The sequence below is a fragment of the Hyla sarda genome, unplaced genomic scaffold, assembly GCF_029499605.1.
Source record: "Hyla sarda isolate aHylSar1 unplaced genomic scaffold, aHylSar1.hap1 scaffold_2352, whole genome shotgun sequence".
In the NCBI taxonomy this organism is placed as follows: Eukaryota; Metazoa; Chordata; class Amphibia; order Anura; family Hylidae; genus Hyla; species Hyla sarda.
The window spans coordinates 1-17,465 of record NW_026609035.1 but is presented as its reverse complement, the minus strand read 5'-3'; the positions used below and the strand labels follow the sequence as shown (position 1 = coordinate 17,465).

General features: G+C 48.1%; 5 non-coding genes and 3 pseudogenes across 5 annotated transcripts; all 8 read right to left on the bottom strand.

Moving 5' to 3' along the window:
• Window positions 1-206: 206 nt before the first annotated feature.
• On the bottom strand, window positions 207-366 carry LOC130322542 (U2 spliceosomal RNA; annotated as a pseudogene).
• A 2,091-nt stretch (window positions 367-2,457) lies between these two features.
• LOC130322546 (U2 spliceosomal RNA) lies at window positions 2,458-2,648 on the bottom strand. Its single transcript, XR_008868025.1, has one exon. It is a non-coding gene; the product is annotated as a U2 spliceosomal RNA (small nuclear RNA).
• Window positions 2,649-4,725: 2,077 nt separating this feature from the next.
• On the bottom strand, window positions 4,726-4,913 carry LOC130322535 (U2 spliceosomal RNA). The gene has a single exon (XR_008868020.1). It is a non-coding gene; the product is annotated as a U2 spliceosomal RNA (small nuclear RNA).
• A 694-nt stretch (window positions 4,914-5,607) lies between these two features.
• LOC130322541 (U2 spliceosomal RNA) lies at window positions 5,608-5,767 on the bottom strand (annotated as a pseudogene).
• Window positions 5,768-7,843: 2,076 nt separating this feature from the next.
• On the bottom strand, window positions 7,844-8,034 carry LOC130322545 (U2 spliceosomal RNA). The gene has a single exon (XR_008868024.1). It is a non-coding gene; the product is annotated as a U2 spliceosomal RNA (small nuclear RNA).
• A 2,084-nt stretch (window positions 8,035-10,118) lies between these two features.
• Window positions 10,119-10,306, bottom strand: LOC130322534 (U2 spliceosomal RNA). The gene has a single exon (XR_008868019.1). It is a non-coding gene; the product is annotated as a U2 spliceosomal RNA (small nuclear RNA).
• Window positions 10,307-11,000: 694 nt separating this feature from the next.
• Window positions 11,001-11,160, bottom strand: LOC130322540 (U2 spliceosomal RNA; annotated as a pseudogene).
• A 2,090-nt stretch (window positions 11,161-13,250) lies between these two features.
• On the bottom strand, window positions 13,251-13,441 carry LOC130322537 (U2 spliceosomal RNA). The gene has a single exon (XR_008868022.1). It is a non-coding gene; the product is annotated as a U2 spliceosomal RNA (small nuclear RNA).
• Window positions 13,442-17,465: the final 4,024 nt, after the last annotated feature.

Genomic DNA, 17,465 nt, shown 5'->3' with positions numbered 1-17,465 from the left:
CGGATCTATAAAAATTTCTCTGATCCTAGCCAGAAGGCCGGGAATCAAGAGGTGAGTGCCACAAGGTGAAGAGATTATGGTGCCCGTGCTTCAACTCAGTGAGCCTATTCTCCCAGTGAGTTTCGGCACCTCGGGGTCACCACTCCCCGAGGCACAAAAGTACCTCGGCTCTAGACCCTCTCAGCCTCATGGCGAGACCCGGAGGGAACAGGTCACATCGGGGCAGCCGTCGAGCTGATTCCTCAGAACCAGCCCCGGAAAGCCCTGGTACACCTGCATCCTCCATGCAGCACCCATCCCCACCAGCATGAAAACTGATAAGAACAGATACTACACTTGATCTTAGCCAAAAGGCCGAGAAGCGATAACCGTGAAAGGGGCGGGCCCAACAAGGTCCCCTTCATGGGCACTATCACTGCTTGCTGTCAGGGAGGCTGCCAGACAATTTTCCATGCACACTCTGGGCTGGGGGGCAGTCAACCACCAGTACACACAGCAGAACCTAAACCCATACCATTATTGCTAAGCAGCAAGACAGGGGCCCATTGCACTCCCACGGGGCCTTTTTAAATGCAATCCATAACCCGGATTTGCCAGGAACCCTTCTTACTCCTCCTACTTGCATGTGACACTGGGCTTAGGATCTGCATAGGAAACACACACACAAGCACACACCTACCTTTGTTGCCTGCAGATGCCTCCTTGGCTGTCCCCAAACGGTATCAAACCAACACCCACGGGAAGCTGTAAGCATAGAGGACATGCCTGCACCCCATTGGACTTACCTGTGTGGGTTAAACCCGGGTTATTTGACAACCTATGGCGGTGATGGTTCTGCTCAGGCAGAGCAGTGCTGATGCTCCTCATAAAGCTGTCGCTGCTGTGAAGGTTCTAGGTGACATCACAAATCCCTATGGTTACATACACAACAAAGCTGGGTTGTTGTTGTTTACACTCTGCAAGGCCTGTGGAAGTGAGTGACATCATAGCACTGTAGTTCTGAGGGTTCTAGATGGATGCAACAATCTCCTGTTGCTTCTATGAAGGCCATAATAGACGACATCACCAAACAGCTCCATAGTCACATACACAGCAAAGGAGAGATGTTGTTTACACCTAGTGATGTCAGTGGTATTGAGTGACATCACAGCACAGTGCTAAGGCTCCTGGGCCTGGACACAGCAGCGGCTGCAATATCTCAACGGAGAATACGTTTATATATATGTGTGTGTGTGCGCGTATATATATATATATATATATATATATATATATATATATATTTCTCCGCCGAAATCACTTTTAAACCCATTTCCACCTTTTTTTCCCTTCTCTTCCTCTTACTTTTTTTTCACGTTTTTTTACGTTTTTCTCCTTTTCGCCTCTTTTCTGGGCGTATTATTCTTCTTTTTCTTCTTTTTTTTCGTCTAATGCATACCCCATCAGTGCAGCAATGCTTATTCAATACCGCCAGCAGATGGAGACACTGGGGGATAATTTTCTAAGGATTTATACTGATTTTTCCTGTCTGAATTTGTCGCACAGAAAGTTGCAGGCCAAATATGTGTGACATTTCTGCGACTTTAGCTTCTAGAGCATTTTTACAACATTATACATAGGTGCTGAATACATAAAAAGCGACTGTTCAGCGACAGACAAGTCGCATCGGCTGAAAGTAGGCCAGAATGTCAGTCCATGTTGGAGCAGGTTTAGATACAGTCTAAAGCATAGATCTCAAAGTCTGTGCACAGAATTTAGCAAGGGCCTCGCACCTTCTGATGCATCAGGTAGGTGCACAATAGCATAGCCTAACCCTCTGTACTTTGGTCTATATTGATGCGGGACATAGACAGCCAGCTGATGACCAATCCATTAGTGCAATGGATGGCTGGAAGCATTTGTCTTTGCCTTTGCAATACCACAGAAGCAATGCATGGTCAATGTACAGCAATGACACACCTGTGTGAACAGCCAGGAGACCCCCCCCCCCCCCCATGTTATGTTACATAGTTACATAGTTAGTACGGTCGAAAAAAGACATATGTCCATCAAGTTCAACCAGGGAATTAAGGGGTAGGGGTGTGGCGCGATATTGGGGAAGGGATGAGATTTTATATTTCTTCATAAGCATTAATCTTATTTTGTCAATTAGGAACATTCAGCACCCACCCGCTATCAAGGCAGCTGCCTATCATGTCATGCCCTACCTGCACAGGTGTGCTGGCTACTCAAATGATCCAATTAAGGAGGCCATTTAGTCAGCAGCAGCAGAAGTCCTGTGCCTGGACGCTCCAACAGCGGCCAGACACAAGCAGAAGCAGAAGCAGCAGCAGCACCACCTTTTGTTTTTTGGCTGCAGCAGCAGCAGCAGCAGCAGCAAGGCCCACAGGGCTGGCTAGCTGGCTAGCCAGCAAGCAGGTAGCAATGAAAGTAGGAATCTTTCTTTTTAACCCTGTAAGGGGGTGGTGCACTGTACCCGAAGATACTGCCATATCGGGTCAATGCATAGGGCGACGGAAGCAAGCTTCGAAATCGGCCCCCGTTCTCAAAAATCCATTTAATATATGGTCCCCAGATAGGGGACGTATCAGATATTAAACTGATAAGAACAGATACTACACTTGATCTTAGCCAAAAGGCCGAGAAGCGATAACCGTGAAAGGGGCGGGCCCAACAAGGTCCCCTTCATGGGCACTATCACTGCTTGCTGTCAGGGAGGCTGCCAGACAATTTTCCATGCACACTCTGGGCTGGGGGGCAGTCAACCACCAGTACACACAGCAGAACCTAAACCCATACCATTATTGCTAAGCAGCAAGACAGGGGCCCATTGCACTCCCACGGGGCCTTTTTAAATGCAATCCATAACCCGGATTTGCCAGGAACCCTTCTTACTCCTCCTACTTGCATGTGACACTGGGCTTAGGATCTGCATAGGAAACACACACACAAGCACACACCTACCTTTGTTGCCTGCAGATGCCTCCTTGGCTGTCCCCAAACGGTATCAAACCAACACCCACGGGAAGCTGTAAGCATAGAGGACATGCCTGCACCCCATTGGACTTACCTGTGTGGGTTAAACCCGGGTTATTTGACAACCTATGGCGGTGATGGTTCTGCTCAGGCAGAGCAGTGCTGATGCTCCTCATAAAGCTGTCGCTGCTGTGAAGGTTCTAGGTGACATCACAAATCCCTATGGTTACATACACAACAAAGCTGGGTTGTTGTTGTTTACACTCTGCAAGGCCTGTGGAAGTGAGTGACATCATAGCACTGTAGTTCTGAGGGTTCTAGATGGATGCAACAATCTCCTGTTGCTTCTATGAAGGCCATAATAGACGACATCACCAAACAGCTCCATAGTCACATACACAGCAAAGGAGAGATGTTGTTTACACCTAGTGATGTCAGTGGTATTGAGTGACATCACAGCACAGTGCTAAGGCTCCTGGGCCTGGACACAGCAGCGGCTGCAATATCTCAACGGAGAATACGTTTATATATATGTGTGTGTGTGCGCGTATATATATATATATATATATATATATATATATATATATATATTTCTCCGCCGAAATCACTTTTAAACCCATTTCCACCTTTTTTTCCCTTCTCTTCCTCTTACTTTTTTTTCACGTTTTTTTACGTTTTTCTCCTTTTCGCCTCTTTTCTGGGCGTATTATTCTTCTTTTTCTTCTTTTTTTTCGTCTAATGCATACCCCATCAGTGCAGCAATGCTTATTCAATACCGCCAGCAGATGGAGACACTGGGGGATAATTTTCTAAGGATTTATACTGATTTTTCCTGTCTGAATTTGTCGCACAGAAAGTTGCAGGCCAAATATGTGTGACATTTCTGCGACTTTAGCTTCTAGAGCATTTTTACAACATTATACATAGGTGCTGAATACATAAAAAGCGACTGTTCAGCGACAGACAAGTCGCATCGGCTGAAAGTAGGCCAGAATGTCAGTCCATGTTGGAGCAGGTTTAGATACAGTCTAAAGCATAGATCTCAAAGTCTGTGCACAGAATTTAGCAAGGGCCTCGCACCTTCTGATGCATCAGGTAGGTGCACAATAGCATAGCCTAACCCTCTGTACTTTGGTCTATATTGATGCGGGACATAGACAGCCAGCTGATGACCAATCCATTAGTGCAATGGATGGCTGGAAGCATTTGTCTTTGCCTTTGCAATACCACAGAAGCAATGCATGGTCAATGTACAGCAATGACACACCTGTGTGAACAGCCAGGAGACCCCCCCCCCCATGTTATGTTACATAGTTACATAGTTAGTACGGTCGAAAAAAGACATATGTCCATCAAGTTCAACCAGGGAATTAAGGGGTAGGGGTGTGGCGCGATATTGGGGAAGGGATGAGATTTTATATTTCTTCATAAGCATTAATCTTATTTTGTCAATTAGGAACATTCAGCACCCACCCGCTATCAAGGCAGCTGCCTATCATGTCATGCCCTACCTGCACAGGTGTGCTGGCTACTCAAATGATCCAATTAAGGAGGCCATTTAGTCAGCAGCAGCAGAAGTCCTGTGCCTGGACGCTCCAACAGCGGCCAGACACAAGCAGAAGCAGCAGCAGCACCACCTTTTGTTTTTTGGCTGCAGCAGCAGCAGCAGCAAGGCCCACAGGGCTGGCTAGCTGGCTAGCCAGCAAGCAGGTAGCAATGAAAGTAGGAATCTTTCTTTTTAACCCTGTAAGGGGGTGGTGCACTGTACCCGAAGATACTGCCATATCGGGTCAATGCATAGGGCGACGGAAGCAAGCTTCGAAATCGGCCCCCGTTCTCAAAAATCCATTTAATATATGGTCCCCAGATAGGGGACGTATCAGATATTAAACTGATAAGAACAGATTTTTTTTTTTTTTTTTTTTTTATCTAAAGCCGAGGAACGTGCTTTCGATTCACCCAAAGTGCAAGAAAAAGTGCAAACGTGTTACACTAAAAAAAACGTGCACAAAGGATGCGGTCTATCGCAAGCCCTTCTCCAATAGGAGAGAGGCCCCCCAACAAACCTTACCCTTCACCTCCGGACCAAAAGGTACCTGCGAGGTTCCAGGTTCGATGTCCCTTTTCGCCGAAGCTACTAGGGGACCACAAATGCTCCCGGCATCCCCCTTGGCGTTGGCCAAGGTATCTGCCCGCAGAGCCGATTACGGTAGGTACCCTGCCAAAGCAGGAGTACCCGGGGTGTTTGCAGGGAGGTGCGGAACCTAATGGCCACACACACCTCCCCTAGACCGCCAGGAGGGACACCCAGAAGGGCTACCGCATCCTGACAAATCCTGTGAACACACAACACGCAAAAAGTGACACAGTGAGACAAAAAAGAAATAAATAAGTGAATGTGTGCAGATATACTGCCCGGACATCCGGCCGGATCTATAAAAATTTCTCTGATCCTAGCCAGAAGGCCGGGAATCAAGAGGTGAGTGCCACAAGGTGAAGAGATTATGGTGCCCGTGCTTCAACTCAGTGAGCCTATTCTCCCAGTGAGTTTCGGCACCTCGGGGTCACCACTCCCCGAGGCACAAAAGTACCTCGGCTCTAGACCCTCTCAGCCTCATGGCGAGACCCGGAGGGAACAGGTCACATCGGGGCAGCCGTCGAGCTGATTCCTCAGAACCAGCCCCGGAAAGCCCTGGTACACCTGCATCCTCCATGCAGCACCCATCCCCACCAGCATGAAAACTGATAAGAACAGATACTACACTTGATCTTAGCCAAAAGGCCGAGAAGCGATAACCGTGAAAGGGGCGGGCCCAACAAGGTCCCCTTCATGGGCACTATCACTGCTTGCTGTCAGGGAGGCTGCCAGACAATTTTCCATGCACACTCTGGGCTGGGGGGCAGTCAACCACCAGTACACACAGCAGAACCTAAACCCATACCATTATTGCTAAGCAGCAAGACAGGGGCCCATTGCACTCCCACGGGGCCTTTTTAAATGCAATCCATAACCCGGATTTGCCAGGAACCCTTCTTACTCCTCCTACTTGCATGTGACACTGGGCTTAGGATCTGCATAGGAAACACACACACAAGCACACACCTACCTTTGTTGCCTGCAGATGCCTCCTTGGCTGTCCCCAAACGGTATCAAACCAACACCCACGGGAAGCTGTAAGCATAGAGGACATGCCTGCACCCCATTGGACTTACCTGTGTGGGTTAAACCCGGGTTATTTGACAACCTATGGCGGTGATGGTTCTGCTCAGGCAGAGCAGTGCTGATGCTCCTCATAAAGCTGTCGCTGCTGTGAAGGTTCTAGGTGACATCACAAATCCCTATGGTTACATACACAACAAAGCTGGGTTGTTGTTGTTTACACTCTGCAAGGCCTGTGGAAGTGAGTGACATCATAGCACTGTAGTTCTGAGGGTTCTAGATGGATGCAACAATCTCCTGTTGCTTCTATGAAGGCCATAATAGACGACATCACCAAACAGCTCCATAGTCACATACACAGCAAAGGAGAGATGTTGTTTACACCTAGTGATGTCAGTGGTATTGAGTGACATCACAGCACAGTGCTAAGGCTCCTGGGCCTGGACACAGCAGCGGCTGCAATATCTCAACGGAGAATACGTTTATATATATGTGTGTGTGTGCGCGTATATATATATATATATATATATATATATATATATTTCTCCGCCGAAATCACTTTTAAACCCATTTCCACCTTTTTTTCCCTTCTCTTCCTCTTACTTTTTTTTCACGTTTTTTTACGTTTTTCTCCTTTTCGCCTCTTTTCTGGGCGTATTATTCTTCTTTTTCTTCTTTTTTTTCGTCTAATGCATACCCCATCAGTGCAGCAATGCTTATTCAATACCGCCAGCAGATGGAGACACTGGGGGATAATTTTCTAAGGATTTATACTGATTTTTCCTGTCTGAATTTGTCGCACAGAAAGTTGCAGGCCAAATATGTGTGACATTTCTGCGACTTTAGCTTCTAGAGCATTTTTACAACATTATACATAGGTGCTGAATACATAAAAAGCGACTGTTCAGCGACAGACAAGTCGCATCGGCTGAAAGTAGGCCAGAATGTCAGTCCATGTTGGAGCAGGTTTAGATACAGTCTAAAGCATAGATCTCAAAGTCTGTGCACAGAATTTAGCAAGGGCCTCGCACCTTCTGATGCATCAGGTAGGTGCACAATAGCATAGCCTAACCCTCTGTACTTTGGTCTATATTGATGCGGGACATAGACAGCCAGCTGATGACCAATCCATTAGTGCAATGGATGGCTGGAAGCATTTGTCTTTGCCTTTGCAATACCACAGAAGCAATGCATGGTCAATGTACAGCAATGACACACCTGTGTGAACAGCCAGGAGACCCCCCCCCCCCATGTTATGTTACATAGTTACATAGTTAGTACGGTCGAAAAAAGACATATGTCCATCAAGTTCAACCAGGGAATTAAGGGGTAGGGGTGTGGCGCGATATTGGGGAAGTGATGAGATTTTATATTTCTTCATAAGCATTAATCTTATTTTGTCAATTAGGAACATTCAGCACCCACCCGCTATCAAGGCAGCTGCCTATCATGTCATGCCCTACCTGCACAGGTGTGCTGGCTACTCAAATGATCCAATTAAGGAGGCCATTTAGTCAGCAGCAGCAGAAGTCCTGTGCCTGGACGCTCCAACAGCGGCCAGACACAAGCAGAAGCAGAAGCAGCAGCAGCACCACCTTTTGTTTTTTGGCTGCAGCAGCAGCAGCAGCAAGGCCCACAGGGCTGGCTAGCTGGCTAGCCAGCAAGCAGGTAGCAATGAAAGTAGGAATCTTTCTTTTTAACCCTGTAAGGGGGTGGTGCACTGTACCCGAAGATACTGCCATATCGGGTCAATGCATAGGGCGACGGAAGCAAGCTTCGAAATCGGCCCCCGTTCTCAAAAATCCATTTAATATATGGTCCCCAGATAGGGGACGTATCAGATATTAAACTGATAAGAACAGATACTACACTTGATCTTAGCCAAAAGGCCGAGAAGCGATAACCGTGAAAGGGGCGGGCCCAACAAGGTCCCCTTCATGGGCACTATCACTGCTTGCTGTCAGGGAGGCTGCCAGACAATTTTCCATGCACACTCTGGGCTGGGGGGCAGTCAACCACCAGTACACACAGCAGAACCTAAACCCATACCATTATTGCTAAGCAGCAAGACAGGGGCCCATTGCACTCCCACGGGGCCTTTTTAAATGCAATCCATAACCCGGATTTGCCAGGAACCCTTCTTACTCCTCCTACTTGCATGTGACACTGGGCTTAGGATCTGCATAGGAAACACACACACAAGCACACACCTACCTTTGTTGCCTGCAGATGCCTCCTTGGCTGTCCCCAAACGGTATCAAACCAACACCCACGGGAAGCTGTAAGCATAGAGGACATGCCTGCACCCCATTGGACTTACCTGTGTGGGTTAAACCCGGGTTATTTGACAACCTATGGCGGTGATGGTTCTGCTCAGGCAGAGCAGTGTTGATGCTCCTCATAAAGCTGTCGCTGCTGTGAAGGTTCTAGGTGACATCACAAATCCCTATGGTTACATACACAACAAAGCTGGGTTGTTGTTGTTTACACTCTGCAAGGCCTGTGGAAGTGAGTGACATCATAGCACTGTAGTTCTGAGGGTTCTAGATGGATGCAACAATCTCCTGTTGCTTCTATGAAGGCCATAATAGACGACATCACCAAACAGCTCCATAGTCACATACACAGCAAAGGAGAGATGTTGTTTACACCTAGTGATGTCAGTGGTATTGAGTGACATCACAGCACAGTGCTAAGGCTCCTGGGCCTGGACACAGCAGCGGCTGCAATATCTCAACGGAGAATACGTTTATATATATGTGTGTGTGTGCGCGTATATATATATATATATATATATATATATATATATATATATATATATATTTCTCCGCCGAAATCACTTTTAAACCCATTTCCACCTTTTTTTCCCTTCTCTTCCTCTTACTTTTTTTTCACGTTTTTTTACGTTTTTCTCCTTTTCGCCTCTTTTCTGGGCGTATTATTCTTCTTTTTCTTCTTTTTTTTCGTCTAATGCATACCCCATCAGTGCAGCAATGCTTATTCAATACCGCCAGCAGATGGAGACACTGGGGGATAATTTTCTAAGGATTTATACTGATTTTTCCTGTCTGAATTTGTCGCACAGAAAGTTGCAGGCCAAATATGTGTGACATTTCTGCGACTTTAGCTTCTAGAGCATTTTTACAACATTATACATAGGTGCTGAATACATAAAAAGCGACTGTTCAGCGACAGACAAGTCGCATCGGCTGAAAGTAGGCCAGAATGTCAGTCCATGTTGGAGCAGGTTTAGATACAGTCTAAAGCATAGATCTCAAAGTCTGTGCACAGAATTTAGCAAGGGCCTCGCACCTTCTGATGCATCAGGTAGGTGCACAATAGCATAGCCTAACCCTCTGTACTTTGGTCTATATTGATGCGGGACATAGACAGCCAGCTGATGACCAATCCATTAGTGCAATGGATGGCTGGAAGCATTTGTCTTTGCCTTTGCAATACCACAGAAGCAATGCATGGTCAATGTACAGCAATGACACACCTGTGTGAACAGCCAGGAGACCCCCCCCCCCCATGTTATGTTACATAGTTACATAGTTAGTACGGTCGAAAAAAGACATATGTCCATCAAGTTCAACCAGGGAATTAAGGGGTAGGGGTGTGGCGCGATATTGGGGAAGGGATGAGATTTTATATTTCTTCATAAGCATTAATCTTATTTTGTCAATTAGGAACATTCAGCACCCACCCGCTATCAAGGCAGCTGCCTATCATGTCATGCCCTACCTGCACAGGTGTGCTGGCTACTCAAATGATCCAATTAAGGAGGCCATTTAGTCAGCAGCAGCAGAAGTCCTGTGCCTGGACGCTCCAACAGCGGCCAGACACAAGCAGAAGCAGCAGCAGCACCACCTTTTGTTTTTTGGCTGCAGCAGCAGCAGCAGCAAGGCCCACAGGGCTGGCTAGCTGGCTAGCCAGCAAGCAGGTAGCAATGAAAGTAGGAATCTTTCTTTTTAACCCTGTAAGGGGGTGGTGCACTGTACCCGAAGATACTGCCATATCGGGTCAATGCATAGGGCGACGGAAGCAAGCTTCGAAATCGGCCCCCGTTCTCAAAAATCCATTTAATATATGGTCCCCAGATAGGGGACGTATCAGATATTAAACTGATAAGAACAGATTTTTTTTTTTTTTTTTTTTTTATCTAAAGCCGAGGAACGTGCTTTCGATTCACCCAAAGTGCAAGAAAAAGTGCAAACGTGTTACACTAAAAAAAACGTGCACAAAGGATGCGGTCTATCGCAAGCCCTTCTCCAATAGGAGAGAGGCCCCCCAACAAACCTTACCCTTCACCTCCGGACCAAAAGGTACCTGCGAGGTTCCAGGTTCGATGTCCCTTTTCGCCGAAGCTACTAGGGGACCACAAATGCTCCCGGCATCCCCCTTGGCGTTGGCCAAGGTATCTGCCCGCAGAGCCGATTACGGTAGGTACCCTGCCAAAGCAGGAGTACCCGGGGTGTTTGCAGGGAGGTGCGGAACCTAATGGCCACACACACCTCCCCTAGACCGCCAGGAGGGACACCCAGAAGGGCTACCGCATCCTGACAAATCCTGTGAACACACAACACGCAAAAAGTGACACAGTGAGACAAAAAAGAAATAAATAAGTGAATGTGTGCAGATATACTGCCCGGACATCCGGCCGGATCTATAAAAATTTCTCTGATCCTAGCCAGAAGGCCGGGAATCAAGAGGTGAGTGCCACAAGGTGAAGAGATTATGGTGCCCGTGCTTCAACTCAGTGAGCCTATTCTCCCAGTGAGTTTCGGCACCTCGGGGTCACCACTCCCCGAGGCACAAAAGTACCTCGGCTCTAGACCCTCTCAGCCTCATGGCGAGACCCGGAGGGAACAGGTCACATCGGGGCAGCCGTCGAGCTGATTCCTCAGAACCAGCCCCGGAAAGCCCTGGTACACCTGCATCCTCCATGCAGCACCCATCCCCACCAGCATGAAAACTGATAAGAACAGATACTACACTTGATCTTAGCCAAAAGGCCGAGAAGCGATAACCGTGAAAGGGGCGGGCCCAACAAGGTCCCCTTCATGGGCACTATCACTGCTTGCTGTCAGGGAGGCTGCCAGACAATTTTCCATGCACACTCTGGGCTGGGGGGCAGTCAACCACCAGTACACACAGCAGAACCTAAACCCATACCATTATTGCTAAGCAGCAAGACAGGGGCCCATTGCACTCCCACGGGGCCTTTTTAAATGCAATCCATAACCCGGATTTGCCAGGAACCCTTCTTACTCCTCCTACTTGCATGTGACACTGGGCTTAGGATCTGCATAGGAAACACACACACAAGCACACACCTACCTTTGTTGCCTGCAGATGCCTCCTTGGCTGTCCCCAAACGGTATCAAACCAACACCCACGGGAAGCTGTAAGCATAGAGGACATGCCTGCACCCCATTGGACTTACCTGTGTGGGTTAAACCCGGGTTATTTGACAACCTATGGCGGTGATGGTTCTGCTCAGGCAGAGCAGTGCTGATGCTCCTCATAAAGCTGTCGCTGCTGTGAAGGTTCTAGGTGACATCACAAATCCCTATGGTTACATACACAACAAAGCTGGGTTGTTGTTGTTTACACTCTGCAAGGCCTGTGGAAGTGAGTGACATCATAGCACTGTAGTTCTGAGGGTTCTAGATGGATGCAACAATCTCCTGTTGCTTCTATGAAGGCCATAATAGACGACATCACCAAACAGCTCCATAGTCACATACACAGCAAAGGAGAGATGTTGTTTACACCTAGTGATGTCAGTGGTATTGAGTGACATCACAGCACAGTGCTAAGGCTCCTGGGCCTGGACACAGCAGCGGCTGCAATATCTCAACGGAGAATACGTTTATATATATGTGTGTGTGTGCGCGTATATATATATATATATATATATATATATATATATATATATTTCTCCGCCGAAATCACTTTTAAACCCATTTCCACCTTTTTTTCCCTTCTCTTCCTCTTACTTTTTTTTCACGTTTTTTTACGTTTTTCTCCTTTTCGCCTCTTTTCTGGGCGTATTATTCTTCTTTTTCTTCTTTTTTTTCGTCTAATGCATACCCCATCAGTGCAGCAATGCTTATTCAATACCGCCAGCAGATGGAGACACTGGGGGATAATTTTCTAAGGATTTATACTGATTTTTCCTGTCTGAATTTGTCGCACAGAAAGTTGCAGGCCAAATATGTGTGACATTTCTGCGACTTTAGCTTCTAGAGCATTTTTACAACATTATACATAGGTGCTGAATACATAAAAAGCGACTGTTCAGCGACAGACAAGTCGCATCGGCTGAAAGTAGGCCAGAATGTCAGTCCATGTTGGAGCAGGTTTAGATACAGTCTAAAGCATAGATCTCAAAGTCTGTGCACAGAATTTAGCAAGGGCCTCGCACCTTCTGATGCATCAGGTAGGTGCACAATAGCATAGCCTAACCCTCTGTACTTTGGTCTATATTGATGCGGGACATAGACAGCCAGCTGATGACCAATCCATTAGTGCAATGGATGGCTGGAAGCATTTGTCTTTGCCTTTGCAATACCACAGAAGCAATGCATGGTCAATGTACAGCAATGACACACCTGTGTGAACAGCCAGGAGACCCCCCCCCCCCCCATGTTATGTTACATAGTTACATAGTTAGTACGGTCGAAAAAAGACATATGTCCATCAAGTTCAACCAGGGAATTAAGGGGTAGGGGTGTGGCGCGATATTGGGGAAGGGATGAGATTTTATATTTCTTCATAAGCATTAATCTTATTTTGTCAATTAGGAACATTCAGCACCCACCCGCTATCAAGGCAGCTGCCTATCATGTCATGCCCTACCTGCACAGGTGTGCTGGCTACTCAAATGATCCAATTAAGGAGGCCATTTAGTCAGCAGCAGCAGAAGTCCTGTGCCTGGACGCTCCAACAGCGGCCAGACACAAGCAGAAGCAGAAGCAGCAGCAGCACCACCTTTTGTTTTTTGGCTGCAGCAGCAGCAGCAGCAGCAGCAAGGCCCACAGGGCTGGCTAGCTGGCTAGCCAGCAAGCAGGTAGCAATGAAAGTAGGAATCTTTCTTTTTAACCCTGTAAGGGGGTGGTGCACTGTACCCGAAGATACTGCCATATCGGGTCAATGCATAGGGCGACGGAAGCAAGCTTCGAAATCGGCCCCCGTTCTCAAAAATCCATTTAATATATGGTCCCCAGATAGGGGACGTATCAGATATTAAACTGATAAGAACAGATACTACACTTGATCTTAGCCAAAAGGCCGAGAAGCGATAACCGTGAAAGGGGCGGGCCCAACAAGGTCCCCTTCATGGGCACTATCACTGCTTGCTGTCAGGGAGGCTGCCAGACAATTTTCCATGCACACTCTGGGCTGGGGGGCAGTCAACCACCAGTACACACAGCAGAACCTAAACCCATACCATTATTGCTAAGCAGCAAGACAGGGGCCCATTGCACTCCCACGGGGCCTTTTTAAATGCAATCCATAACCCGGATTTGCCAGGAACCCTTCTTACTCCTCCTACTTGCATGTGACACTGGGCTTAGGATCTGCATAGGAAACACACACACAAGCACACACCTACCTTTGTTGCCTGCAGATGCCTCCTTGGCTGTCCCCAAACGGTATCAAACCAACACCCACGGGAAGCTGTAAGCATAGAGGACATGCCTGCACCCCATTGGACTTACCTGTGTGGGTTAAACCCGGGTTATTTGACAACCTATGGCGGTGATGGTTCTGCTCAGGCAGAGCAGTGCTGATGCTCCTCATAAAGCTGTCGCTGCTGTGAAGGTTCTAGGTGACATCACAAATCCCTATGGTTACATACACAACAAAGCTGGGTTGTTGTTGTTTACACTCTGCAAGGCCTGTGGAAGTGAGTGACATCATAGCACTGTAGTTCTGAGGGTTCTAGATGGATGCAACAATCTCCTGTTGCTTCTATGAAGGCCATAATAGACGACATCACCAAACAGCTCCATAGTCACATACACAGCAAAGGAGAGATGTTGTTTACACCTAGTGATGTCAGTGGTATTGAGTGACATCACAGCACAGTGCTAAGGCTCCTGGGCCTGGACACAGCAGCGGCTGCAATATCTCAACGGAGAATACGTTTATATATATGTGTGTGTGTGCGCGTATATATATATATATATATATATATATATATATATATATATATATATATTCTCCGCCGAAATCACTTTTAAACCCATTTCCACCTTTTTTTCCCTTCTCTTCCTCTTACTTTTTTTTCACGTTTTTTTACGTTTTTCTCCTTTTCGCCTCTTTTCTGGGCGTATTATTCTTCTTTTTCTTCTTTTTTTTCGTCTAATGCATACCCCATCAGTGCAGCAATGCTTATTCAATACCGCCAGCAGATGGAGACACTGGGGGATAATTTTCTAAGGATTTATACTGATTTTTCCTGTCTGAATTTGTCGCACAGAAAGTTGCAGGCCAAATATGTGTGACATTTCTGCGACTTTAGCTTCTAGAGCATTTTTACAACATTATACATAGGTGCTGAATACATAAAAAGCGACTGTTCAGCGACAGACAAGTCGCATCGGCTGAAAGTAGGCCAGAATGTCAGTCCATGTTGGAGCAGGTTTAGATACAGTCTAAAGCATAGATCTCAAAGTCTGTGCACAGAATTTAGCAAGGGCCTCGCACCTTCTGATGCATCAGGTAGGTGCACAATAGCATAGCCTAACCCTCTGTACTTTGGTCTATATTGATGCGGGACATAGACAGCCAGCTGATGACCAATCCATTAGTGCAATGGATGGCTGGAAGCATTTGTCTTTGCCTTTGCAATACCACAGAAGCAATGCATGGTCAATGTACAGCAATGACACACCTGTGTGAACAGCCAGGAGACCCCCCCCCCCCATGTTATGTTACATAGTTACATAGTTAGTACGGTCGAAAAAAGACATATGTCCATCAAGTTCAACCAGGGAATTAAGGGGTAGGGGTGTGGCGCGATATTGGGGAAGGGATGAGATTTTATATTTCTTCATAAGCATTAATCTTATTTTGTCAATTAGGAACATTCAGCACCCACCCGCTATCAAGGCAGCTGCCTATCATGTCATGCCCTACCTGCACAGGTGTGCTGGCTACTCAAATGATCCAATTAAGGAGGCCATTTAGTCAGCAGTGTTACGCCGAGCGCTCCGGGTCCCCGCTCCTCCCCGGAGCGCTCGCTTCACTCTCCCCGCGGCAGCGCTCCGGTCACGTCCTCTGACCCGGGGCGCTGCGATTCCGCTGCCAGCCGGGATGCGATTCGCGATGCGGGTAGCGCCCGCTCGCGATGCGCACCCCGACTCCCCTACCTGACTCGCTCTCCGTCTGTTCTGTCCCGGCGCGCGCGGCCCCGCTCCCTAGGGCGCGCGCGCGCCGGGTCTCTGCGATTTAAAGGGCCACTGCGCCGCTGATTGGCGCAGTGGTCCCAATTAGTGTGTTCACCTGTGCACTTCCCTATATCACCTCACTTCCCCTGCACTCCCTGGCCGGATCTTGTTGCCTTAGTGCCAGTGAAAGCGTTCCTTGTGTGTTCCTTGCCTGTGTTTCCAGACCTTCTGCCGTTGCCCCTGACTACGATCCTTGCTGCCTGCCCCGACCTTCTGCTACGTCCGACCTTGCTTTTGCCTACTCCCTTGTACCGCGCCTATCTTCAGCAGCCAGAGAGGTGAGCCGTTGCTAGTGGATACGACCTGGTCACTACCGCCGCAGCAAGACCATCCCGCTTTGCGGCGGGCTCTGGTGAAAACCAGTAGTGGCTTAGAACCGGTCCACTAGCACGGTCCACGCCAATCCCTCTCTGGCACAGAGGATCCACTACCTGCCAGCCGGCATCGTGACAGTAGATCCGGCCATGGATCCCGCTGAAGTTCCTCTGCCAGTTGTCGCTGACCTCACCACGGTGGTCGCCCAGCAGTCACAACAGATAGCGCAACAAGGCCAACAGCTGTCTCAACTGACCGTTATGCTACAACAGTTACTACCACAGCTTCAGCAGTCATCTCCTCCGCCAGCTCCTGCACCTCCTCCGCAGCGAGTGGCCGCTCCTGGGATACGCTTATCCTTGCCGGATAAATTTGATGGGGACTCTAAGTTTTGCCGTGGCTTTCTTTCCCAATGTTCCCTGCATCTGGAGATGATGTCGGACCTGTTTCCCACTGAAAGGTCTAAGGTGGCTTTCGTAGTCAGCCTTCTGTCCGGAAAAGCCCTGTCATGGGCCACACCGCTCTGGGACCGCAATGACCCCGTCACTGCCTCTGTACACTCCTTCTTCTCGGAAATCCGAAGTGTCTTTGAGGAACCTGCCCGAGCCTCTTCTGCTGAGACTGCCCTGTTGAACCTGGTCCAGGGTAATTCTTCCGTTGGCGAGTATGCCGTACAATTCCGTACTCTTGCTTCAGAATTGTCCTGGAATAATGAGGCCCTCTGCGCGACCTTCAAAAAAGGCCTATCCAGCAACATTAAAGATGTTCTGGCCGCACGAGAAATTCCTGCTAATCTACATGAACTTATTCACCTAGCCACTCGCATTGACATGCGTTTTTCCGAAAGGCGTCAGGAACTCCGCCAAGATATGGACTCTGTTCGCACGAGGCGTTTCTTCTCCTCGGCTCCTCTCTCCTCTGGTCCCCTGCAATCTGTTCCTGTGCCTCCCGCCGTGGAGGCTATGCAGGTCGACCGGTCTCGCCTGACACCTCAAGAGAGGACACGACGCCGTATGGAGAACCTCTGCCTGTACTGTGCTAGTACCGAACACTTCCTGAGAGATTGTCCTATCCGTCCTCCCCGCCTGGAAAGACGTACGCTGACTCCGCACAAAAGTGAGACAGTCCTTGATGTCTACTCTGCTTCTCCACGTCTTACTGTGCCTGTGCGGATGTCTGCCTCTGCCTTCTCCTTCTCTACAGTGGCCTTCTTGGACTCTGGATCTGCAGGAAATTTTATTTTGGCCTCTCTCGTCAACAGGTTCAACATCCCGGTGACCAGTCTCGCCAGACCCCTCTACATCAATTGTGTAAATAATGAAAGATTGGACTGTACCATACGTTTCCGCACGGAGCCCCTTCTTATGAGCATCGGATCTCATCATGAGAGGATTGAACTTTTGGTCCTCCCCAATTGCACCTCGGAAATTCTCCTTGGACTTCCTTGGCTTCAACTTCATTCCCCTACCCTGGATTGGTCCACTGGGGAGATCAAGAGTTGGGGGTCCTCTTGTTCCAAGAACTGTCTAAAACCGGTTCCCAGTAACCCTTGCCGT